This window comes from Chinchilla lanigera, unplaced genomic scaffold, assembly GCF_000276665.1.
Source record: "Chinchilla lanigera isolate Chin_1 unplaced genomic scaffold, ChiLan1.0 scaffold00040, whole genome shotgun sequence".
Taxonomy (NCBI): domain Eukaryota; kingdom Metazoa; phylum Chordata; class Mammalia; order Rodentia; family Chinchillidae; genus Chinchilla; species Chinchilla lanigera.
Genome location: NW_004955441.1, coordinates 17,600,616 through 17,627,622, shown reverse-complemented (window position 1 = coordinate 17,627,622; position 27,007 = coordinate 17,600,616).

Below are 27,007 nucleotides of genomic sequence, written 5' to 3'. Positions count from 1 at the left end.
TACAAAGTGATATTTTGTAGCTCCTATCAAGTAAGGGCTGGTTGGTTCTATGTCTCATTTGTTGATAGTTTTTCTTATGGTTGGGTATCAGATGCTGCACCGTGATTTTTCCGCCTCTATTCTTGTAACTGTAGTCATATCATCCTCTTCCTCAGTCTTTTGGTATGTTACATTAATTGATTTTTAGCCTTGAACTAAATACTTGAAATAAATCCCAATTTGTCATTTGTGTAATTCTCTTTTAAACATTGTTGGATTGGGATGGATTTGCTAACATACCATTCAAGTTTTTTAATTCTATTTTTGTGACATATTTTTCTATAGTTTTCCTTTCTTGTAAGATTTTTGTTGTTGTTTTGGTATTACGTTAATACTGGCATAGCATAATGCTTAATCAAGAAGTGAACCATCTGTTTCCACTTTCTGGAAAATATTGTAAATAATTGGTATCATTTTTCCTAAAATATTTGGTAAGTATTTTTAGTGAAATAATTTACTATTGGTAGTTTCTCTTTTGGAAGGTTATTAAACACTCAAATTCTTTAATAGATACAGGCCTTTTAGGCAATCTATTTCTCTTTTACTGTATTTTGTTATAAAGCTTTTTTTAAAGAACTTTTTAACTTCCCTTAAGTTATGGAATTTATGAGCATAAGGTTACTTCTAAAATCCCACTTACTATTCACATAATGTCCAAGAGTAAAGATCCTTTTTTCTTTCTGATAGCAGTAATTTGTATTTTTCAAAAAGTCTTTGGCATAGGTAGAGATTTATTAACTTTATTAAGTTTATCAAACATTTTCTTACCCAGATTTTTCTCTATTATCTTCTTGTTTACAAGTTCACCTATTTGTATTTTTAAACTTTATTTTCCTTTACTCTGTATATATTTTTATTGCTTTCTCTAGCTCCTTACTGTGGAATCTTAGACTTTTGATTTTGGAATTATCTTTTAACAAATTCATTTAATACTATAAAGTTTCCAGAAACCATTGTTATTATTGTATCTGTCGATTCTTTTAGACAATAGAAATGCACTTTCTAACATCTATAAATGATCTCTGTTTCCCCCGTATTATTACAAATAAAGAGATTCCATTCTTTCTGTGGCTGAATAGTATTTCCTTGAGTATATGTACCCTCACTTTCTTTATCTACTCATCAGCTGATAGGTACTCAGTTCATTCCTTATCTTGATATTGTGGATAGTGCATCCTTAAGCAAGGAGTGCAGATGTCTCCTCAACATACTAATCTAATTTTTTAAGGAGCAGCATTCCTGGATTATGTGGTAGCTCTACCCTTTAATTTATGGAGGAATCTCCACAATATTTTCTGTAATGTGTGTACTAATTTTCCTTTCACCAACAGCATCAGGTGTTCCCTTTTCTAGAAATTCTCATCAGCCTAATCTTCCAATTGTTCTCTTCATTTAGATCAAATGTTTTCAAATTTCTCTTGAGACTTTTTTGATCTATGCATTATTTTGAAGTGTGTTGTGTATTGAATTACAGCTTCATTCCATTGAAGTCTGGAAGCATTCTGTTCACTGTCTGTTGGATTACTATAAAATATCTAAATCTACTAGATTGATGGTGCTGTGTAATTCAAATAAATGTATACTGATTTTGTACCTGTAGATCTGTCAATTACTGATAGAGTTGTGCTGATATCTCCAGCTATAACAGCAGATTTGTTTATTTCTCCTTGAGTTCATTAAGTTTTTGCTTCACTTGAATTGGTGCTTTGCTGTTAGGCACACTGTGTTAAATATTGTTGGGCCTTCTTGGAGAATTTACCACTTTCCCATTGTGTCGTACATACATCCCTCTTTATTTTTAGTACTTGTCCTTGTTATTATATTTGTGTATTCTAAAATTAATACAACCATTTTAGGTGTCTTTTGATTGGAGTTATCACAGTATATCTTTATCATTTTTACTTTGAAATGGGTTTCATGTGAATGACAGAGCTGGGTCATTTTTTAAATATCTTCCCTCAGTCTCTTCTTAAAAAATTAATATTTATAAACCAGTCATATTGAATATAATTATTGTGAAAGCTGGGTTGTTACATACCACACTTGTAACTTTCTTATTTTCTTTGTACTTGCCTTTTATTTCTTTCTTTATTTAAATCTTCTCTCTGCCTTTTCTGGTTTGTGTTATACAGTTTTTCTTCTTTCTTAGCATACCATACTTATTATACTTCTTCTCAAATTATTCTTGAGTTTATAGTACGCATGTACTACAGCATGCGTGTACACCTCCTCCAAATACTGTCTTTAACAGTCTGCCACATTGTGAGTAGCCTAGGTGCTTTATCACCAAGTCTCTTCCCTACTCTCTCCCTCTCTTTTAACATTGCTATTGGTTGTTTCACTTTTCCACAAGTACAATTACTCAGTGAATTTTTGCTATTAATATGCTTAGCATTTTTCTATTACATCAACTAAGATAAGAAAACTAGAATGTCTTATTTTGCCTTTATTTATTTATACTCCAACACTCTTCCTTTCATTTGAAAATCCTTTAACATTTCTTTCCATCAAATTTATTGGTAAAAGAAAATCCTTGAAGTATGTTGTTGTTGGGTCAGGGATATAGCTCAGCAGCACAAGCACCTGCCTGGCAAGTGCAAGGTCCTGAGTTCAATTCCTGGTTAAAAAAAAGACTACTACAAGTATTTTGTTGTTGTTGTTTTATTTGTTTTTAAGTATTCTCTTCCACTTTTGCTGGACATCCAAAATTTTAACTTAGTAGATTTTTAAAAAAATGCTTCACTCTCATCTTACTTCAAACCTAATGCTTAACCCTTTTACTGTACATTAAGATGTTTTTGTTCTTCAGCCTCTTTCAAGAAAGATTTTCTGTGTATTATTTTCTGTATTTTGACTATTATATGCCTACGTTCAGGTTTTTGGTTATTCATTCTGTGTTTTCTTTGAGCTTCTTGGATCTGTGGGTTTGTGTCTGTCATTATATTTTCCAAAATTTTTAGCTATCAGTTCATATATTTACGTCTGTTCACTGGACTTCTTGCCATGCACATGTTATACTATTTGTAATTGCCCCACAGTGTATAATTTGGGTGTTGTTTTCATTTTCATTGATTTTTCTCTTTGTGTTTTAGATTGTAGTATTTCTGGTGACTTCCCTTCAGCTTCACTGATCGTTCCTCAGCTGTGTCCAGTCTTCTGAGCTACTGAACCCACCAAAGCATTCTCTGCCCTTGTTACAATATCTTTAGCACTTTCTTAGAGAATCTGTGTACCCATTTTTCTTACATTTTGTCTCTTTTCCTTTAGCAGCTCTCATGATTTTCAATTTCCTATTGGATAGAAACAAAATCTCTGGTATAGGTGATTCCTGTTGTTCTGCTCTTTATACTGGTGAGGTTTTTCCCTTGACTTTCAGAAAGTTTAAAAAAAATTTTGAAAGTGGTATATGATAGGCCTTTAGGTTATCATTTTATTGTTAACTAGTAGAATTTAGGTTGTGCTTAATGTTTACTGTTACTGTAGATATCAGAGGCTTCCATACTTAATGTCCTTGCTTTTATCCTCCCAGTTTTTTTCTTTTTGATGTGCCTAGAAGCTCCTTTTGAAATAGAGCATGAACCTTGTGATTCTCTTAGTTGTAACTCACTGAGATCACTGTTGTTACACTGTAGTGGAGTTAAAGTGGGGGTACAGCATCCTGGGAGGAAGGGCAAGCATCTATAATCTTACAGTTCTATAATCTCCAGGCTTTTAGTGAGCCTGAGTCCCTGGGCTGTGATTTCAAGAGAGGAGAATAAAAAAGAGTAACTAAGCCCTTTTCTTTCTCTCCTGTGTAGGACGAAAAGGAGACAGAAGCTTGAGTTGATCGATTCTTTTTCTGTGTCACTCAAGTCTTCATTATTGGAGCTTCCTTGAGGATCATTCCTAGCCATAGAATGCTCTGGGCATATTTCAAAAGTTCCTCTTCACATATTTCAATGTAACTGCTTTCCCACTTCCCTGCTAAAAGTGTGAATGGATTTCTGTGTGATCTTTACCATAAAACTGGTTGGGGTCTCAGAAGTAAAACACCCCATACTGCAGCCTCCTCTCCATCCAGGGACCCTAAACAATAGCCATGAGGCTAGTTCACTTTCAGCCTCCAGCAGCTCAGCATCACTTTGGTGTTTCCGGTAGTTGACAGCTCCCATGGTTTCCCTTTCCAGCAACCTGTGATTCTCTGTATTCTTTTCTCTCTGCAGTCTGCGAGGCAGCAGCTTGCTTTGGGAGCTCAATTTCGAAGTTAATATCAGAAAAGCTGTTGATTTTCTGCCTTTTTGTGAGGGGGTTGACCATAGGACTAAAACCTACTTTGTTAAAGTGGAGACTGGTCAACTACTTTATTTCAATCTTTATGTTTTAACATATATCAAATATTAGTATGGGCTCGATTAGTGAATATATTCTTGTGTAATCTTTATGAGGTCAAACAAAAGATTTAGAAAGCCAATCTAATTCCTCCTTTTTATCATCAGCACTATTTCTTCTCACTATGGAAATCTGAGGTCCTGTACATTTTAACGCTGAGAGTAGCATACTGGGAAGTGGGTGAGGGGCAGCTCTTTTACCGTTTCTTGAAAACATGAACTAGCAGATGGCACTTCCTCTTTCTACACTTCATCATTCAGCAGAAAACAATTAAAAGCAAATGAGTTTTAACAAATACTTGGAATGCTCATTTCTGAGACGGTTATTTTTATAAGAATCAAAGCTTGCTGTAATGTATTTAAAACACTATTTCATGCTCACTTAGCATCTTAGTGAAGTCTTGAGCTCTCAGATTCAGAAACTTGTGAAATGGTCTCAAGCTGAATTCCATAAGATTCAGAAACTTAAACAGTGAATAAAGTACCACCCTTGGTGCTAATACAGATTAAAATGTATGGCTTTTGAAATAGCTTGAACCAAGAGGTGGATTTACAGAGAAGCTAAGGGCACATAGCATCTCACTGGCTCACTTGAAATCCCCCTTTCTCAGTTCTGAGAGGAGCTGCCGTAATTTTTTACCACATCACATGTTACTGCCAAATTTATAAGATGATCCTTTAACTATAAGCAAGGCCACTGTTCTGGTCCATTTTATCTTTCGTTACCATTCTCCTCTTGTCTCCTATATAGAAATAATGATGACAACTGGTGTCTTAGGGACCTGGCTAAGAGGTAACTGAGTAGAGAAGACTTCCAGATGCAATTTAGAAATATCTGTACCTGCAGTTTGAGCTTACTGTGGCCCAGAGTGAGGTAAATGCAGCCTTCCTGTTACAGGACTGTCTTCTAGGTCTGTTTGCATAATGACAAGAATTTATATGGGTAAGAATTTATACATGTGCTAGAGCACTCATGCTAGAAAACATGAGGAAAGCTGAAGAAAACAAAATACAAAATATTCAGCACCAGAAATAAGTCTGTGGAAGACTCATCACCAGACTTCTGAGAAGGGAAGTTTGTATCAAAATGCCATAGGAGGTTAAAAAATGGGCATTATCGTGTATCATACATGTACCCAGAGTATTAGTTAGCAATTGATGCATATTGAGTTATCCTAAACATTGCTGAATAAAATAAGCACTAATCTCACACAAACCATGAAGAAGGAATCTGGTATCAGAGAGACTTTACTAGGGCTGGAGGATGTTGTTCCGAAAAGGCTCGGTCCCATAACTGCTGGCAGGAAGCTCCTTATTCCCATTACACTGGCCTCTCGCTGGGCTGCCTGAGTGTCCTCACGGGCCAGTAGCTGCTTTGCCCCAGAGAAAGTCATGTGACAGCGAGGTTGCGAGTTAGGAGCAGTGGCTCTCTGGCCTGAGGCACGGCAGCATATCATGGCAGAAGCATTTGATACAGCGAAAGCGTTCTGTTACCAGGAAGAAACAAGGAGAGAAGGAAGACTGGGATCCCACATGCTCTTCTGAGAGCACATCCCTAATCTCCTGAGGACCTCTCAAATGCCCCACTTTATAAAGGTTCTACCAGCTCCAGGAGAACAGGGTGAAACCAAGCCTCGAATGTTTGGGCTTTGGGAGGACCCTAAGATCTAAAGATAATACTCATTACCTCCACTTTCATCTATTCCCTAATAAACTCATATTCACTGGGGCCAGGGATTGGGGTTGGAATATATGTTTTTTGAAAACTTAATTCAACATTCTGCCAATAATCTACAGGATAGTATTTATTGGAATTCAATTGTTGTTATGTTACAGTGCAAACCTATAAGTACTTTGAATAGTATGATTAGAACTTTCATAGCTCATGAAGAAAACAAAAGCCATTTCCAAAGTTAGCAACAATACTAAAAATTTCCGTGACTTTAACGTAATTTGTTGTGAAATTGAAAAGAAAATGCTTTCCCAAATGTCAAAAATAGAAAAATAATTTGACCAGCAGTACCAGAGGAAAATTATATTTTTGTTGTTTATGTGAAAAACGATATATTAAAGTTTTAGAAAATGGGTTAAGACAATAAATTAGAGTCTGAGAAACCTAGAATTTACCTGAAACTCTCCAGTGTTTAATGTCATGACCTTGGTAAAGTTTTTCCTTACAGAAACATTTAACAAGCTAGTAATTTGATAGTTATAAAATCCTTGCAAATACAAACTTTTAAAGGTGGCAAAAAATGTCTTTTGACTGTCACTTTTGAAAAAAGTATCTGTTGTGAACATCTAATGAATTATTTTATACAAGTTACTGATAGGTGTAAGGATTTAAATAGAAAGAAAATTTCAAGGATTTTTCCAAAGTAATGTAACCATATAAAGTCAGATTTAGTTTTATACAATCTAATACTATACATATACACAACATAATATATACAATACTATGTGTATATTTTATATTATACTATAGATATGTACAATATAACATAATACTACATATATATAATATTATACACTATACACATGTACAATATAACATATATGCAATACTGTAGGCATATATGATATTTTACAACATTGTACTATTAGGTTTAAATCCTATACTTGCATAGCTTATATTCTACATTATTTGCCATTTTGGTTGCGCTTAACACATTTGCATTTGCAAATGTAATTACTATTAGCAAATTGTATTTTTTTCTTCTTCTTAATGTCTACAGTATGGATGGATATGCCAATGTGATGATCCCACTTACCTGCAATGTGAAAATAATGTTTGGATTCATTTCTTAAAATTAGACTTAAATTTTACTCCTTTCAAAACCACCAAAAAGAAAGTGAGACAAAACTGTTAACAACTAGTTCAAAGAGTGTGAATTGATTGGGAAATACAATCAGCCATGTTCATGCCATTAAAAACAATATTCACTTAACTCTTTTTAATGGGTGAGCTGCATTAATGCTTCAAAACAATCTACATAGAATACATATAAATATATGTATTAGTATATACGTATGCATATATATATATATATATCTGCAAAATGAGTGTAGAAATAAGTGATTCAAGGAATTGTAAGAGATATTAAATTTTAAAATACTGGTTAATGTTTGCTGTGTTTTTTATATTTTTGGGCATCTCAGACAATACTGTCCTAGGTGGCTTTTACATAATTCTTGTTTGGTTATTCCTGTATCAAAATATCTTCTATAAACTTTGGGGGAAGTACGTAACTAAGACCTGATTACAATAGTTTGATGGTATTAAATATGGCAACAAAAGGTCACATAAGGAGTCTTCTGTGTAAATTGGAAAAGAATGTAGCAAGCCCGCAGATATAACACTGGTAAGAAACAAGACGGAGGTTTGTATTTGATTCTAAGCAACCAATTCTTCTCACGTTTTGCATTTGTTTCAGAAGTGGATAATGAGATAACCCCACTAAAATTAACACGAGAAGGTAATGGCATTTATAGAGAGTGTTGGACCGATGGCTGAACAGATGAGTTACAGACATTTAGCGCTGTACAGTCCCACTAAAATCTGATCAATGGAAGTGGTAAAGAAAAGAATCAAGAAAGAAAAGTATAAGGCTAAAGATCATAAAGCTTTTAAAGATGGAAAGGGCAGTGGGGTTATCTCGCTCTTCTCCTTGACAACCCCGAAGCATATCACCCTGCACGGACTAGAATGCCTTAGACTATTTTTAATGACCCAAGGGATGGAAAACCCTTGACATTGCCTTGGGGAGTCAGTTTTATCATCTGAACTCTGGCTTTTGAAAGTTTATTTTAGAACACTTTTTTTTCTTCCCAAGTTTCAAGTTAGTATTAAATTTATAATTTACTAAAGCACATCACATTTTATGTTTCAAATAAACTGTGTTTAAGATGCATTTGGAAGTCTTATAGTGATAGTCATAGCTGCCTACCCCAAATGCAGTTACACAGTCTGGGAAAGGAACTTTCTTAGGTATATTACTATCCTCCCTTTGACTGGGGGGGAGCACTATTATTATCCAAATTTTACAGATAGCCCTAACGAGGAATCTCAGTGAGCTAAAGGACACTTGGCTACATGATAGAGATTAACAATGCAACAGCCTCACCACTGAAAAGCCAGCTAGCCCCTCTTCATGGATAATTTTTCAAAGCAACATGAAAATGAATTTTTGTGACAGCGTCTTTATCAGTAATTACTTTCAGTCCTCTTCACATTTCTACCTCAGAATGATACACATATTATGACAGATATGCAAATGCCGTTTGAATAGAAAAGTAAAATTTAAATACAGTAGTAAAGGAAAGCCTGAATAAGGCAAGGCTAGTAAATAGCTCTCCTAGAAAAATCAAAATGTTGAAGCTTTCTTACACATTTCAGAAAGAAATTTTGTTTGAAAAGCTATTGTGTTAAAATTAACACAAATGTACCATATGAAGAATTTTCTCTTCCCTCTCGCTAAATCTTACCTTTTTTTCATAAAGTTTAGAAGTGCGTCTCACTGTGAAAGGTGTGTACTGTATCTGTCATTACAGCTCCATAAATGTGTCAATTGTCCTGTCACATCTTATATTTCTTCACTAATTCTTTGCTTTCTTAATGTCTAAATATATATGTTAAAATGCTTAATATAGTTTTAGATTTGTTTATCTTTTCTTTCCTATCAACTTTAACTTTTCGACTGTAAGTAAGTAGATTCAAATTTTCAAAGTGACATGTTCACCTGGTGGAACTCTGTCATTGTGAAATCTGTTCCCTTATTTGTAGCAATATTTGTAATGCATCATCAAAATCAAACTTGTTACTGACATTATTTTTATATTTTCATCATTTTAAATTTCAGTACTTTATGTTCTTTTACCTTTAATACATCTCATGAAACAGCACATATTTGAATTTATTTCCTCCAGTTTTTTAATCTTTGTCTTAATTGAGGCATATAAAACATTTTCTGTTTTCATTTAAGATGAATATTTACATTTCAGAGTAAAGCTAAAATATTATTTTGTTTTATATTTTTGTTTTACCAATTCTATATTGCTTGATCTTTTTACCAATTACTGAGTATTTATAATTTTATTTTCCATTCTCTCCATGATTTTAAAGATATAAATTTTGGTTCTGCTTATTCTGCTAGAATTTATCTAAATGCACATAATTATTCTTAACTTAAGAAACCTTAAATAAAAGCTTTTCTCTTCCTCATTTACATAGGAAGAACTTTTCAAAATGTCATTTCTAATTACTCCACTCTCTCCTAGTACTTTCTTATTTTTCATTTTAATCTTCTATTTATTATAAGACATATTATATATGATTTTATTACTATTTCACTTGGAACATTGTTAAAAATTTGTTAACATTTTTGTTTCCTATATTTTTTCAGACTTTCAAATGTTTGTCCTGTCATTTCTTCCCTTTACTATTTTCGTAATGAATGTCTGTTAGTGATTAAGTTTTATTTTTATAACAACATGTTATTTTCCCCTTCTTGAAAAGCATTTTATGGACCATATTGTTTTAAATTAGTTACTATTTTCTTTCAGCTCAGAGAAGGTATCATTTGACCACTTATTATTTTGTTGTTAAAAAAATGTTTTGATCTATCTGCTATTCATTTCAAAGTAGTTGCTTTTTCTCATTTTCTCTTTGATTTTCCCTTGGGTTACAAATAGCTGGGTCAAATGGAACCTCTACTCCTAATTTATGAGGAATCTCCACACTGATTTCCACAGTGGGTGCACCAGTCTGCACTCCCACCAGCAGTGGAGAAGGGTTCCTTTTTCCCCATAGCCCCTCCAGCATTTGGTATTGGTTGATTTGTTGGAAAAATTGGGTGGGGGGCAGTGCAGTGAAAGGGAAAAGAAAATCAATGAGGAAAAACGGGATAAAATGGAAACAAAGCTTTGTAAGTCAAGAGGGGAGGAGGGGTTGAAGGCAGAGGGGAATGGAAAAAGAGAAATCAAGACCTGTCGTGTACAGGTACAAATTCCCTGTGATGAGCGTGATCGTTACGTACGTCTAAGTTGTACCGATAAATGTAATTAAAACAAAAACTGTTATGGACTGAAGTCACGAGCGCCTAACCAGATGCCCAGCAAAATCCACACTCCCTTTAGCAGCTTGAATACGCTGCTTCACCTTTCAATTTTAAGCATTGTCACAGACATCATGGTGTGAATAATAAATATCTGAAATTTACAGTGCACCTAGTGCTTTTTATACATTATGTCCTTTAGCATTTGTCTTGGCTATTTTTTCATTGCTGAGACAAGATACTGGACACTGTGAATTAAGGGAGGAAAGGTTTACTCAGCTCACAGTTTGTGGAGGTTTCAGTCCATAATCAACTGGCTCCAAGGCAGGGTGGTGCATGGCACAAGGGCAACAATTCAAGGCAGCAGAAGACAGCAAAATCAATGACAGCAAAAGGTGCAGAGAAAAAGCCTCTTTTCCTCCCTCACATTGTAAGCAGGCTACCCACTCCCAGGGCAGGTGTAGCGCTCACACCATCTCCTTGCCCTCCTCTTGCACAGGATGAGGATGTTTACAAAGTGAGGACCCTGGTTCCCTGCTGAGTCCCTTAGTTAAACTTCTAACCTTCTCAAGTTGACACAATGTATCAGCCATGCCAGTGTTCATATACCAATTTACACAGGCTCAAAACAAACTTGCTAAAGTCACCCAGCCAGAAAGTTGCAGAGTGAGTCCTCGAAGCCGGGCCAACTGGCTCTAAAACCCAAGTCAAGGTCCTGCACCCCTGTGGCCACGAAGAAGGTCTGTGAAGGCAAAACAGAGCCTTCCTCGATGCACACAGTATAACCAGTGCCGCCGCCGCGCTCAGAGCCAGTTACACCTCAGCACCGCAGCCCCAGGGTCAACCCTGACTCACAATCGCCTTTGTTTCCTCTGAGCATCCGTCTTCCAGATTAATAAAAGCAGCTGAGCACTCAAATCGTGCCCTAATTAAAATAACAAGTCTGAATGTTCTATTTTTTAAGTATAAAGTGAAACCATGTTATTTTTTCTATATTCCCATCCTCCCAGGCTATTCAGCTTACAAAAGAGGGCTCTCTATGTCTCTAGGCTGATTTCACCCTTTAATCAACTGATGAAGCCGGGAGTCATTGCGTGCTTGAAAGGCTATTTCTAGTCGAAAGTGTAAAACCTACGCAAAGATCACTTATCTCAAAAATTCACATTTTGCCTAGCTATGGCGTCCCTCTTTATTTTTGTCTTTTTTTGTTGTATTGATATATGTTTGTGGAACATAATGATCACATTGCTTTGGAGGCTGATACAGGTGCTTAATGTACTTCCATTCTGTTTCTCATCCTCGGCTCTCTCCCGCCCTCCCCCCATCTTTGATCCCTCCGCATTTGAAAAAGGTCTGTCTCCCTACTCCCTACCCTCTATCTTTTATTTTGCTCTTTGTATTTTTGGGTTTCTTCTGGGAGAAACCATGCCATCTTTAAGCTTGTGTTGTCTGAGTCATTCCCTGTGACGTTATGGTCTGCTTTCTTTAAGTCCTGCCATTAATTATATACTAGACTATGGAGCAAAGTGTTCCTTGAGAACACAAATGAAGACCCTGACAAGCTCCAAGATAAGCACTGGAATAGTCCAGGCTAAAGGGAGCTTGAGGGGAAATATAAAATGTGAAGAAAATGTTCAGAGCTGAAAGCCCTGCCCCGGAGACGGTATCTGCAGTCAGGTGCCTTGAACGCAGCTGACCCTCAGGAGGCAGGTGGAGCTGGAGTTCAGGAAATCCTGTCACACGGAAGAGCACGACGCTCATACATACAAACTAGTGCGGTTACAGCAGTTGAAAGTGATTTTTCCTGTGGGTGAAACAGCACACAGTTGACAATGGAGGGGCGGGGCACAGCTGGGCACAGTAACTGCTTCTGAAGTGGAATGTGGACGTTTCAGCAAGATAAAGTATTTGCATGTAAATAAGAAGAGGCAAGTCAGCACCATCTATGGATTAGGCTTTCTGAGCATCATTTATTCTCTTTATTTTTCTTGTTTAAGATTTGTTTTTTCACTTAGCTATAGAGATAAACAAACGGAATCCATGATTTGATTCTGTATCATTCTCGTGTTTTGAAATAGTGAACTTGGGGAAGGGAGGAAGTTAGCCGCAGCAAGAAAATAAGACAATAAGTTACCACAACCTAACTGACAAAGGAACATTCCAAAATGGTTATAATTTTCCAAGAAAAGAGACAATTATCATGATCGATATGTCATATTATTCATGTGATATTTATCCTTCCTATTAAAAATCTCGTGACATTTACATCTCCTATGTATGTAAGAATTCTTTTCATACATGCAAATTCTGGTTTCATTTGCATACTTAAGTGGAATACATTTACATTAAGTGACTGCAACTAAAGTTGCAACAAGTGGAGAATAACAACATCACTAACTCTTCTGATGGTTGACTGGCGCAGGTGGCTGAGAGGGTGTGGGAGAGAGAGAGGAGAGAGAGAGGAGAAGACAGGGAAATATTTAGGTAAAATATTTTCAAATTTAACCCAGCATTTACCTGATACAAATGTAAATTTAATAATTTTATATCTTAGTGGCATAACATAGAATTTTTAAAATGTGGAAATAAAAATTCTCAGATTTGGTCAAAGTATGTATTATATTAGTGCTCCAACTTTCAGGGAATAGAGGAAAGAGGTATAAAAATAATTACCTAGTTAAATTTTTTAGAAATTACTTTTGAACACAAATTCCAAACCCGTAGAAGAATGGAAAATGTTCTCATCATAATTTTTACATTTCTCAAAAAAAAACATGCTCTAATATTTGTGGAAAAAAGAAAGTGACTATAAAAAACAAATAATACATTTGCAGAAGTTCACCTTCCATTTACCAAGAAATGAATCAGAGTGGACTACAGGCTTTCTCTATGGGATAAACATTGTAGACACTGTAAAAGGAAAAACAGAGCCTACGGGAGGATATTTGTGAATTATTGCTATTTTAAAACTCTAGAGGATACCTTTCAGGGTTACCTGAGTTTGTTTCTATGAAGATATTTAGAACTTTACAACATAGATAACTGATAGGAGTGCAGAACAAAGCTTCTCTCTAGACAGAAAAGTTCTACAGTGTCCACCAGAGGTTCCACTGATTCTCTACTTGCATGTTTATGTAAATATTTTTGATCTCTAAATGTGTCTGCTAACCAGAGTCTCTTTCGAACCACTCAACAACATCTTCCTGTTTTTCTCATTGATTGCTCAATGGAATAAAATCTTTCCAAAAAAAGCATTCTTGTTTTATATCCCATGAATGCAGTGTTTTTTGTCTAAACATTTTCTTTTAACCTAAGGCAGTCAAATAAGAAGAATGACGGCGCAGCCCTTAGGGAGAGAGAAGACGCTCAGGCCGAGAGGAGGTGGGAACGCGGACAGCCCCAAAGGCTGCAACCGGGAGCAGAGCGGAGGACGGGAACACGGCTTTGGGGGATCAGTTAGAACAGCCTTTAGTATCTGGTCCCGTCCTCCAGGTTTTCACTGTTTCCAACATTTGTTAGTGTCACTAAATAAAGCGATACCTGAACCCTGCTCCAGCGGCGAGTAAGGTGCGACGTGTCCGTGGGGTGTAGCAACACCGCGTGGGGGTGATTCCCTTCCGTTCGCTCACTTCGTATTCATTCTTGGCTTTCTCTATTCTTCTACTGCTAGTTTTGCTACTCTGAGCCACATGGGCATAATATTTTTGGAAATACTAAAACTTTTAAAAAGGCAAAATTCTTGGGCTGGGGATTTAGTTCAGCGGCACAGCACCTGCCTGGCAGGCACAAGGTTGTGAGTTCGATTCCCGGTACCGGTGCGGGGGAAAAAAAAAAAAGGACAAAACTCTTGAGAGAGGCTACAAAAAATAAGTGGGGTAGAAGTAATCAATATATGTAAAGTTAATGTTGCTAAAAAGAATATCGAAGATCAGAAGAGAAGAATCCTGAAATAAAAGTCCAGGGAATACGAGCAGACAGGGAGTGTGGCGCAGAGTCCACCGGTGAGGGTGGCGACACCGAGCTACGTCAGAGGGGCTCAGGGTGCCCCTGGGAAGGGAACAGGGACTGCAAAGGAGCAACATTGAATCTTAAGGTGAAAATGTTTGACAGACACATGAAACCACATCAAGGCACTACTATCCAAAAGAAAGAGCTGCTGCAGAGGTGCTATTATCAGGCGGAGCAGACCTCAGGAAAGAGACGGAGTTATCCATCACTGTCCACGGAGATCGGTTTCATTTGTGGATCATCATGGACAGCGACATCTGCAGATGCTCAAATCTACTGGAGAAAATGTCACAGAGCATTTGCGTGTAACCCACACACATCCTTCCCCGGACTTAGTTATCTCAGGATTACTTCTAATTCTTAGTACAAGTGTAATGGTTTGTAAATAGTTGCTAGAAAATATAGTTTAGGGAATACGACAAGAAAAATCTATGCAGGTCCAAGCAGAGATAATATTTTACAATAGTTTGATATGTATTGATTGAGTTCGAGAATACAGAATCCTATACCGTCATCTACAAAAAAAGTAAAATATTAAGAAGATTAGAATGTTTTAAAACTTTTAAAATCAAGTTACCATCACCATTCATATTTAATAGTATACTAAATTTCCTACCCAACAAGTCATACATGAAAAAAAAAAGAACGAAAAATAAACTATTTTGAAATAATAACAAATTTAGGTATAAAACAAAGCTGACTGAAAAGAAATCACTACAAATCACACAATAATTTATTTAATTGTCTTGTAACATCAATATTCAAAAGCCAATAGCATCAAATTAATAGTTGCATACAAAATAAATCTAAATACATGTTTATAGTATGCATATAATTTTTCTGATAGTTTTAAAGTATGTAAAGTTGAAAGATGTTATTTGTTTTCAGAGAAGAAGCTTTAAGAGATTATAGGTAATTATTAACCTATTGATTTAGGATTAAATTCTCCTCAGAAAAGGTTCTATCGTTGCTTTAGTGTGTATTATGCTTCTAAATTTTATCTGGAAGTGTAAATGGTCAAGAATGAAGAAAGAGCTCTACAATAAGTAGGCATAGGTAGCTTTGGCACATTTAGGAATCATGGTGAACTAACCATTTAAAGATAGTGAGATCAGAAGCCTAAATAAAATGATTGTTGCAATATTAGACAAGAGAAACACACTCATTATTGAATGCATAATCATTGATGTAAGGCAGAATGACACGGCGTACCTCTAAGAAAAATGAGAAGTTAATAAACTAGAAAAAGTAGTTATGCAAATGGGAAAAAAATGGTAATCTGGTTTCAGATGGATTAAAATTTTAAGTATCCAAATAAAACCTCCTACTGAATGCTGAAGGAGGAGCCTCTTAAGCACTCTGATTCTTTTCGAGAGTAGGTGCTTCCCATGGGATACTCTATATTTTGGTCTCTAATTTCCTGAATCTCATGACTTCCTTCACCTCCGAAATCTATGCGGCTTCACCTCATTATGTACTCGCACAGGAAACTAAAGAAGCAGGGCTGTGAGCTGGGATTTGGTAGATTCCTTCTTTGATTTCTTGTCCTTCAGTAATCACTGTCTTTTGTGGCTTGATGTCCAGTGACTTTAAAATTATTATTGCAAATATTTTGTCTGATTTTCTGGTTGCTTTTGTTTGTAAAATAAGTCCTATCCATTACTCCGCTTTGGCCAAAAGCTGTGGGCTACCAAACATTTTTAGATATTTTTTTTATTTACTTAGCACATAAAACATAAAACTTGCATATATTAATTGAATGTTCTATAATATTTTGATATATATACATGGTATACTGCTTAAGTCGAGTTAAGCATTTATATTTTTCACTATTATATAAAATTGTAATCCAAACAAAATTGAGAAACACCATGGGACAGAAAAAGAGTAAAATTCCAAACAACTGATTGTATGTTTTAGTCGTGTGATAAATTTTTCAGTAGAAATTCAGACTTCAAAACCATGTCTTGAAAATATCTCTGGGCCAAACATTTTTAAAATATGAAAAACTTAGAGTGCTTTTTTAAATTTCCACAAATCAAAATGGAACATAACCGTATATATATTAACTTTTCACTCTTATTCCATGCTCATTCAGTGCACACCACTTTGCCTTTTATTTGGCTGTGTTTTGATAGAATTCCACTCTTTTCTGCCTGGGCAATCACATGTCTCTAACTGAGCTGGTTAGACTCTTTCCTTCTTTTCTGACTGTTTCATGGGAATAACTTACCCAATCTGTTCCCTCACTTCACTTAAGATTATGTCCCGGTAAACCTAACCTCTTGAGCACAGTTTAGCTCAACCCACATTAGGCACACTTAAAATATTAACCTTTAATCAGACAAAATCATTGAACATAAAGCTATTGTGTAAAAAGTATGGAGGGTCTCATACAGCTTATTGACTGTTGTAGTAGACATGAGATGCGGAGTGGCTGTGTGGGTCTCACCATTCCTAAATACAGCTGAAAGCGCACTGGGGCCGCGGAATGTCTGAAACACAGAGCTAACGTCGCTAGATGGTTCGTGTACTATAAAGACAGGCTCGGCAACTTCTCTCCGGGTGGGTTTAGAACAGCTGATAGAAGGTACTAATACATCAGAACTTGATGCTTTAGCCAGCATGGTATTCCTTAGTAAGAAAGCAAATTTTGAGCGTACAGCTTGTTTACCCTGTTCATTATATATTTCTGTTAACAGCAAGAGCACCCTGGACCTGCTTGTCAGATTTTGAAGCTCCCTTATAATTGACATCCACCTCTCCTAACATCCATGTGCCGCTCCTGACAGCAGCAAATGTCTTCATTCGATTTTTTTTTTCTTACTGTGAACTTTCTTAGTGATTTAAGAATTTCTTCCTTTGCCTCATAGTCTTTATTTCCTTATACCTCCAGTTCAGCTACCCTCCATTTACTCACTCTCTCATTGGAAATTTCTTCAGCTCTACTACCAATAAGCTCATAAATTTCCTTTTCATCAATCTCTAATTTTAGCTGTTTCCCAAGTACTAACAAATGGTAATTTTATTTGATCAATAGTAAATATTTGTAAAAGCCTTTGAATAAGTTCCCATATCTTAAAAGTTTCTTCCACATGCTATTGTTATGTAGCTGAATACTGACTTTTCTCAGGCTACAGTAATGTTCTGAATAGCACTTCTAGCACTCTCAGAGCATTTGACCCAGTACAAAAACATGAGCAATGTGTGCAAATGTTTTTTTGTAAGTGCTGAGTAAACTCAAGATGCAGCTTTGCACTTTCGTGCATTGGCTGAGTGAATGTGGTTTGTTCAGGGCAAATTCACAACCTTTCCAAGTGGACGCATGTCACCCATGTACTGTGGGTACCTGCGGTATGGGCCTAAAGAGCTAACGCCAAGACATTCTGAATAGCAAGGGCCTCTTTATGATCTCTCACTGAGACTCTAATATTCGCTTATTAGTAAATAAAATATTTTTAAGAAGTCAGGCTTACTATATACAATTTTATGATGTTTTCCCCTCACTCATTTTTAAGCAACACTTTGAATCTTGATATTATTTATTTTCTGAGGAAGGAAAATATATGACTGCCTTTTCTCTGTGTGAAAACTATGATTAGTTATCTATTGTTGCATAACAAGCTACTACAAACTAGGCGGCCTGAGACAATACACTGTATCATGTCACAGTTTTTCACAGGAATTCGGCCAAGGCTTAGCTGGTCACTTGTTTCAAGATTTCTCAAAAAATCGGCAGTCACAGCACTGACCATCACCATGAGCTCAACACAAGCTCAGATGCAAAACGATCTGCTTCATGGTTCATGTGCTGCTGGAAGGTCCTGGACTTTTCAGACTTGTTGGTTTGAGGGCCCAGATTTTTCCCAGGTTGTTAATTAAAAGGCTGCCCCAACACCCATGCCACAGGGTCTTCTAATACAGCCGCTTAATACAGCCTAACAAGAGAGTCTCTTAGCAAGACAGACATTGTCATCCAATGTATGATAGGCACATGAATGACATCTAAACAGGTTTCAGCAGGTCGCACCCACACTCAGTAGAAGGGTATTACACCAGGATGTGGGGACAAATGGAGGTCATTTTACCATCTATCTACCATCCTGATTAAGCTCTCTAAAAAAGTCTGAAATTCTTCTGTAGAAAATTCAAATTTAATCTTGCTTATTAAAAGGTCCTATGTCCACACTGAAACAGAACTATGTCATGGGACAGATGCCATCTAGTTTTCAGTTCAACACTGCAGAATAGCAGAACTGAAACCAGCCCACCTGGAAGAAATTATCACATGTAATATGAATAGCCAGATAGCAAAAAGGAAAAGAATGTATGCCTTGCAAAGTTAAGGAAAAGCATTTTTTCTCATCTTAAATTTCAACAGGCAAAACTTTGTGACTCTGGCCTTACAGTTTCTGATCCTGCAAGAACAATTTTAGAAGTTGCCTCTTCATCCTGATGATAAGTGAATACTGAACAGAATGAAAAGTCAACAATTCCTCTCTGCTCTGTAGGACAGAATACAGAGCCAACCGCTCCTCTAAGAATGGAAGCAGGTGAGCAAACACCAGCTGTCCTGGCTCACCAAGGCAGACTCATAATACAATCTTGCATGGGAACAGGTGCGCAGGCAGTAAAGTCTTCACTGTAATTGGTGACTTGCTAAAAGCTCAATGAAAACTGGGAGTTAAAAACTCCAGGGGGCTCTAGACCCGTATCTTTCACCATTTACTAAGCTAAAATCAAAATGGATCAAAGAATTGAATGTTAAATCAGAAACACTTAACCTGCTAGGAGATAAAATAGGTAAAATTCTTAGACACAGGGATAGGCAAAGACATTCTGAATAGAAACTGAGTTGCAGAGGAAATGGTACCAAGAATGAACGAATGGGATTACACTGAACTAAAAAGCTGCTGCAAGCAAAAGAAACAACATACAGAGTAAAGGGACAACCTGCGGAATGGGAAAAACATTGCCAGCTGTTCCACATACATAGGACTGATTTCTAGAACTTACAAAGAACTGAAAGTACTAGACCTCCTAAAACAAAAGACCCACTTGAAAAGAAATGGGCCAATGGAGTGAATAGACACTTCCGAGAAGAAAATTACTAATGGTCGTAAGTACATGAAGAAATGCTCGACATTGCTGGCCATTGCAGAAATGCAGTTTAGAACAACACTGGGATTCCATCTTAGAAAGAAGGATCATCATACAATCAAATAATGACAAATGCTGGGGACACTGAGGGTGGAGCAGCTACCTGCTATTGGTGGGCATGTACGCCTGCACAACCACTGTGGAACTCAGTATGGAAATTCCTCCAAAAACTGAAACTAAAGTTCCACTTGACCCAGTCCTTCCCATGATAGGTACTTTTATTTTCATTATAGGCATTTTTAATCTGAAAGAGTTAAAGACATCATATTATGGAGATACATGCAGATCCATGTTTATAGTAGCCCAATTCATGATAACAAAATCGTGGAAGTAGTTATATGTCTATCAGCAGAAGCTTGGGTTTTAAAAAGTGCACTATTTACACAGCGCTGCCATGAAGAAGTATGAAGTTGGGTCATGCGTAAGCAAATGGAAGCATCCTGAGATGATAACTTTCAGTGAAATAAATCAGATACACAAGATTAAATAACACATGCTTTCTCTTACATGAGAAGCACAAAGTGTAAAGAGCAAAATAAGAGAGAGTGGACATAGGCAGACATGTATTTCTCAAAGAGGAAGGAGAGCAAAGATGTTTGGAGGAAGGAAGAGAAGGAAAGGGGATGAGGAACGATGTAAGATATATATGTACATGTGCCAGCTGCCCAGAGGAATGTAAAACTGCACGACAAGCATGTGCTAACAAAACCCAACCAACCCAGGGAGGTCTCTGCTCAAAAACAGCAAATCAAGGGACTTCTCAGTCTTCAAAACTGCATAAAGCCATTCTTCATAATGCTTTATCTATCTATCTATCAATCTATTATCCATCTATCTATCCACCTAACATCTGCCTGTTATCTAAATAATTAAATGTCAGTCTATCATCTATCCATCTTATCACTTTTACCTCCCTAGAAAACCTAATTCATCACTCTGTTCTTGCTCCTACATCCTCTTCTTCCACAATCAGTCCTCCGCAGCACCTGCAACAGAATAGATGTTTCACAATTGCAAGTCTGATTGTTTCACCGTTTCTTTTAACCTTCTGAGGGTTCTTGTCACACACAGGAGCAGTTCCCGATGTGCCCATAGTGCCCTGTTTCATCTGATCCACAAATAACTTGAATAACTTAGCTCCATTGCTCGTTCACCACAGACTTCTGGCTTCCTTCCCTATGGACACGTTCCCCATCCCCAAATCTTTGTTTTTACTCTTTTCTCCAAAATGCCCTTACTAAAACTTGTGTGCACATTTTCTCTATTTTTTAATGCATCAGCTCAAATGCCATTTCTTTTTGACATTTTGTGACCAACTAATATGGCAGTCGTTCCTCCACTCCTCCCTCCCTCCCTCTGTCCTCATTTCCCTGTGGTTTGAACATCAGAGTGATATCGATATCCATACAGGCAGGAAATGATTTAGGAATTCCACCAGATAAGGGAAGCTGTCTGTGCTGCTTACAAGGTTATTCCTACCTCCCAAACTTTTCCTGACCCATAGCGCACCCCCAAAATATATTTTCTAAATGTGGCTGAAAAATAAACACTTGGAAACAGGTACACTAATAAACTGCCATGCATTGGGGATAATTAAATTAGATACATGTGAGAAGTTTTATTAAAAAATAAGCTTCAGATTTAATTCATGTGTACACAAATGAAATTTATTAAATTTCACAACCAAATCCCAAAGCGATAAACACTGGAAAGACAGATCTGCCTACATAACATTTTAAATTTACTACTAAGAACACATTAATATACAAAGTTCAGTAACAACTGGGAAAAAAAGTGTGTGATACATGATACAAAAGATTAAAACTCTGACTTTCACATTTTTTAAAAAGAAAATAAAAACACTATTAATAACTCATTAAAATGTCAAAGAAAATGTAGTTTATGAATTAACAGATTGAAAGCTTTGTATAATCTGGAATATACAAGTTGAAATGAGATGCAATGATCTTCTAACAGGTGAACCAAAATTATTCAGTGTTGAGAGGATTTGACTGAATAAGCAGCCACATTCTGTGAGTCACACTATGAAAGTCCAGCTACTTTTGAAATTAAATTCTTGAAAACTCAAAACGATGTACTTATTTACCCAGACATGGTTTTCATGTATCCATGCAAGAAAAATACTGTTACATAGGAAAAGAACATATGAACAGAATTTTTATTGTACCATTTTTAAATGGATTAAAAACTGAGACTTAAATCATATTTTTTATTCTCTGAAATATTGTGTAGCTATTTCAAGGAGACTGACTTAAAGTAATGATATGAATAAGCTTCCTCCTTCCATAGAGCTAAGTACAAGATAGTTATAAATGCTTATACATATGTATATATACACACACATGTGTATATACATAGGAAAAAGAGAGATTTGCTTTTACATAGTAAATAAATACACATCAAACTTCACAGTGGCTATATCTTGGGGCAACTTCATAGAAATTATTAAAGTTGTTTTGGGAACATTCACTTTTTCTCTTTGAATTTATTTCAAGTGTTTCTCCAATATCTGTCTCTTTTCAGGTGAAAAATTAATAATATAATTTTACTGTCAAGATGTCTACTGCTGGCTTTATCTGAAGCACACTTAGTCCAACATAATATATCCAATATGATTTGAAAGTAAAAGCAATTGTACGTTTTTTAGGAATTACTTCTTAAAAACTCTATGTTACCTATTATGAAATTTATAAACATATGATTTAGAATCTGAAATTTTTAAAATTAATTTCTCTAGGCTTTTTTCTTGATTTATGAATAATTTTCTTTTTTCTTAATTTAATGTTGACTCTAAAGTTTAAAATATAGGTTAAATACGATAGTATAAAATTATGAGCGATTTTCCTTCCACAAATGAGAACTATATTTAAAATCTACAGGAGCTCCCACAGGTTCCTGATCAAGGACGGGAAGATGAGCTCAGGTAATTCAAGAGCTATTCAGCCCACTTGGATATTAGCAAAGCTTTAATGATGTCTCTGCCTCACCCGTTCACACGCCAACATTCAATGTGTCACAATGCTTTGACAGGTCTCGTCACCGCTATGAAAATGACTTCAGAGTCCCTTGACACTTCAATGTCTACATAAACAGTCAGTTTTTACAAAAGGAACAGAAAAGAGAAGCAGTTAAGAGTTCTTTCCAGTTTTACTTGATTTGGTGTGTGAGGTGTGGGTGAGATTAGCTGTCTGATTTTAGAATACCTGGGGGAACTAGAGAAAGCCTAATGATCTCAATTCCTTTTAAGAATTTTTAGTGATATCTGAACAATTCACAAAAGATATTGACCTAGAACTTCACATGTACATAAAATTTCTAGTGAGGCAACAAAGCTATCTATCCACAGATCTATTTTCTAAATAAAAATCTAGAAAGACACTAGATTTACAAAGCTAATTATAATTCATATCCTCAAAGATTAATAAAACAAATTCCATTTCTCCATTACATTTATGTGTCTCACAATGGGTCAAAATCTTGTTCAATCAATACAATTGTATCCTTCCAAACTGGTCATTCCATTTCTTTGTATAAATATTATTTGCTCAAAATCTCTTATTTTAACATAAAGGTAATCCTTGATAAATTTTGCGTCACCTTTGAGAAAATAAGCTAGAGCAACAACAGAAATGCTAAATGACTACTTTGTGAATATCTAACTGGAAGCTTGTTGGTCTATGTTACTGTTCTATACATTATCTACCAATGCAGAGTGGGATTAATTAGAATTATTACATGAATCCCACGTGTGTTTTTCACACCTTTAGTATTGAATGAATGTAACTACATTAGACTCAGACCATCATGTCCTGTAAATTAGTCCTTCTAAGGCAGTACAATAAAATCCAGCTGAGGCCACACGTGCACCCTCAGGGTTATACTTTCATCCCGATTTTAGAAACTGAAAGACCATCAGGAACTTGTTTATATTTGCCCTATGTTTCTTATATTATGGCAAACCCAAGAGAATAAGACATCAAAGTTTAAACAAATGCCAAGACTACTTTTGATAAGCATGTATTTTGGTTCAGGATGAGTAGTAAGAATTCAGATTTCCTCTCACATTCATTAAAAGGCTATCATTCTTGTTTGTTTCATTTTTTTGTGGCTAGTTTAGACAGTTGTGGGTAGATCACATTTCACAGAGATTGAACTTCATGTTAGTAGATATTCATTTTTATTATTAAGTGGCAATACAAATTACACATACCATTTATCAATGAGTGAAGATATACAACAGCCTCTTCTGTTAAACTTCCCAGAAGAAAATAGTACTACTCATTGTTATGCAATCCTTTTATAGCAAGTTTTAAAGATAGCTTTAGTGTAACTCTCTCCGAGAAAAATCTGACCTTTGGTCCAAGCTTGATCTTCTGCCTCAAAAATATGTTGTGAGTGACAACATATGTTTCACACAACATAACCGTAAGCAGGAAAAAATATATTTTTAACAATGTTGTAGATGTCATAAAATATAATGTCATCCCAATATCTCTACTATTTGGTGCCATTACATTTTACTACAATCTGCGTTCCGCTATAAATCCTTACCTGTAAACACTGGGACACTCAATGACAGATCTTTAATATTAGTCTGTTCTTGAGCTCCTCTTCTCTCTGAAATTCTCTCTCTCTTTCCTGTCCCTCTCTTCCCCCTCCCTCTCCCTCTCCTTCTATCTTTCCTATGTCAAGTTTCAAGTTATTTTAACCCTCTCTTATGACTCCAAAAACTATGGCTTCTTTCCCTGTGATCACAAAACACAAGTTTACCATCAGTTACACAGCTTTTTGCATGCCAGCAACAAAATGCGACTCTGGAATACCTGTAACACAAAAAACATACCTTGAAGAAACAAATCGATAGAGTACAGAAGAAAGACCCTAACAGTTAAATCTTGATTCTAGATAATTAGGAAGACAGATTGCAGCCATCTTTAAAACAACAAAGTGTAACAAAATTCTGCAAGGTAGTAGGAGGTGAAAATGTCTCTTTGAGGCATTATTAAATCAAAATAGTTTAGTATTCTGGAGGTGTTGTTGAAGATTAGACTGCCAAGAAACCTAAGTTAGGGGCAAATTCTTAGTACCTAACTCACTTCCCACCACATAGCAGATAAATAGTACCTAAATATATAAGTAAAAAAAAAATAACATCATGATAAACTGCCTCATATCCTCCACAGAGGAAAAAGACAAAACACAACAGTAGGACTTTTCCTTTATTCTTTACTTAGAACCCATGAAAAGTAATGACAGTTAGTCACGACATTCTATCCCTGAAATCAGGATATGGTCTCAAAATCTCAGCCTATCAGAAATCCCAGGTACGATCCATCAGTCTGAGTTGGCCTGCAAGTTGGCCAGCCTTGTATGTATTGACCAATAATTACGATTATCTGAAGTCAGTAACCATGTCACATGTCTTGAAGACTGCCCACAACTTGATGGAATAACCTTTTTGAAAACGCACACCGTGGAAGTGACTTCCTACACTAGTGGGAGTTCCATTTTCTAGTGTGACCTTCCTGTTCCACCTGGTCTGAACTATGTCTGATTATTCTTCTAATACGTCATCAGCCTTTGAATGAGTGCATCCATATTGATACCCTCAATATGCCTGGAAGAAAACATCATATTGTCCCTTCTTTAAAAGTATGATCTCATTACCTGTTAGGGTTCATACACAGTCACAGCTATTCCAAAAAACTGGTGGGACACACATGTGAATGTGCAGGTATTTGTCATATGCTCAGTATGTGACATTGAGTAGAATCTCACTCTTACAGTTTCCTCTATAACCACATGCTAAATTTTATTTTTGCTTTCCTTTGCCAATTAAAAATAGAGTCTTTTAAGAATGTCCTGACTTGTTGTGAAAACTATTACTCAAATTCCTCTCACTTGAATGGTTTCAATCTTTTTCAAACTTGAATCCTGTCTCTTTTCCCAAGGCCATGTTGGGACAAGGAACTCTAAGGTGAGACACAGGATCCTTACTAAGACAGCAGTTGCCAAAGCATGCTGCTGCACCATCACAGGCCTTTTCTTTCTTTTTTTTTTTTTTTTTTTGTTTTTTCTCCGGCACTGGGAACCGAACTCACGACCTTGTGCTTGCCAGGCAAGCGCTTTGCCGCTGAGCTAAATCCCCAGCCCCCACAGGCCTTTTCTATAAGGGCCCTATATCAAAAATCATGAACTCCTAACAGAGTACAGTGTTGGAATGCTAGCTGGTTATCTTGTTGTGCTGTATCAGCCATGACTAAAGGAATGTAATGAGTTTACTCTTGCTCTTCTGAATGAATCTTACAAGGATGACATGGATCTATATCTACATACTCTTCTTTCTCTAATACTTTTGTTGATTTCAGATGAGGGCATGTCACTATGTCCTGCAACATTCCTCCTTGTGCTTTTGCTTCTCTTCTCCTCCCGAGAATTCTCCGTGTTTATGTAAAGGAATTATTCAGCTGACAATAGAGAGGCTCAGATTTTGTATCAAGTGAACGTCTCTTCAGGTCATTAACCCAATGGAAAATCTGATAAATAACATATACAGGTGTAATATGTCTAATGCTGCTACCTACCAATCCTTCCTTATTGTTGAGCGTATGTGAGTTGTTCCAGGCCTGAGCTGTGCACTTACCTGTTTTGAGCAGCTGGTAGTTAAGCAGGTGAACGACTAGGCCAAAGCAGGTCACAGACTCCATGTCTTGATGGACCAAGGAGAGGTAAATAAGTGCTGGAGGACAGAGCGAAAAGCAACAGTATATCTGCCATTTCATTTATATTGTGTATTAATCCACTCTTCCCACGCTGGAACAGACAGACATACACAATTTAAGGGAGAAAAGAGGTTATTTGGCTCAGGGCTTCAGGGGTTTCCTTCTGTGGCCAGTTCTTCCACGGAAGAACCATCATGAAGAAGGTATAGCAAGGCAAAGCTGCTCAGCGCATGGCAACAAAGAAACAGAGCAGGGGAGAAAGGTCACATGTAGTATGAAGAGGAGGGTTCAAAGGATCACGTATAGCACCCTAGGTCATTCTTCTGTAGCCTGAAAGACATACCCAGAATTGTGCTTTACTAGTATGTTAGATAACTCTGAATCCAACTACATTGAAATCCAGTTTAGTTGTCACAAAGAGCAAAATTAGATGACTGTTTTTCAAAATATTTGTTAAATGATGATACCCCTTTTCCAATAACTTCTTTTACTCATTCAATCATCAGAAGGTTGCTAAGAGTTTCTGTGTCTAAACTCACAGTTTCCTACAGTATGGCCAGTAGAAACTCTGCTTTTTTTCCAAGTAGTGCTGTGCTTGACATTTGATGATCAAATTGCCCTGATTTGTAGAGCAAAAGGA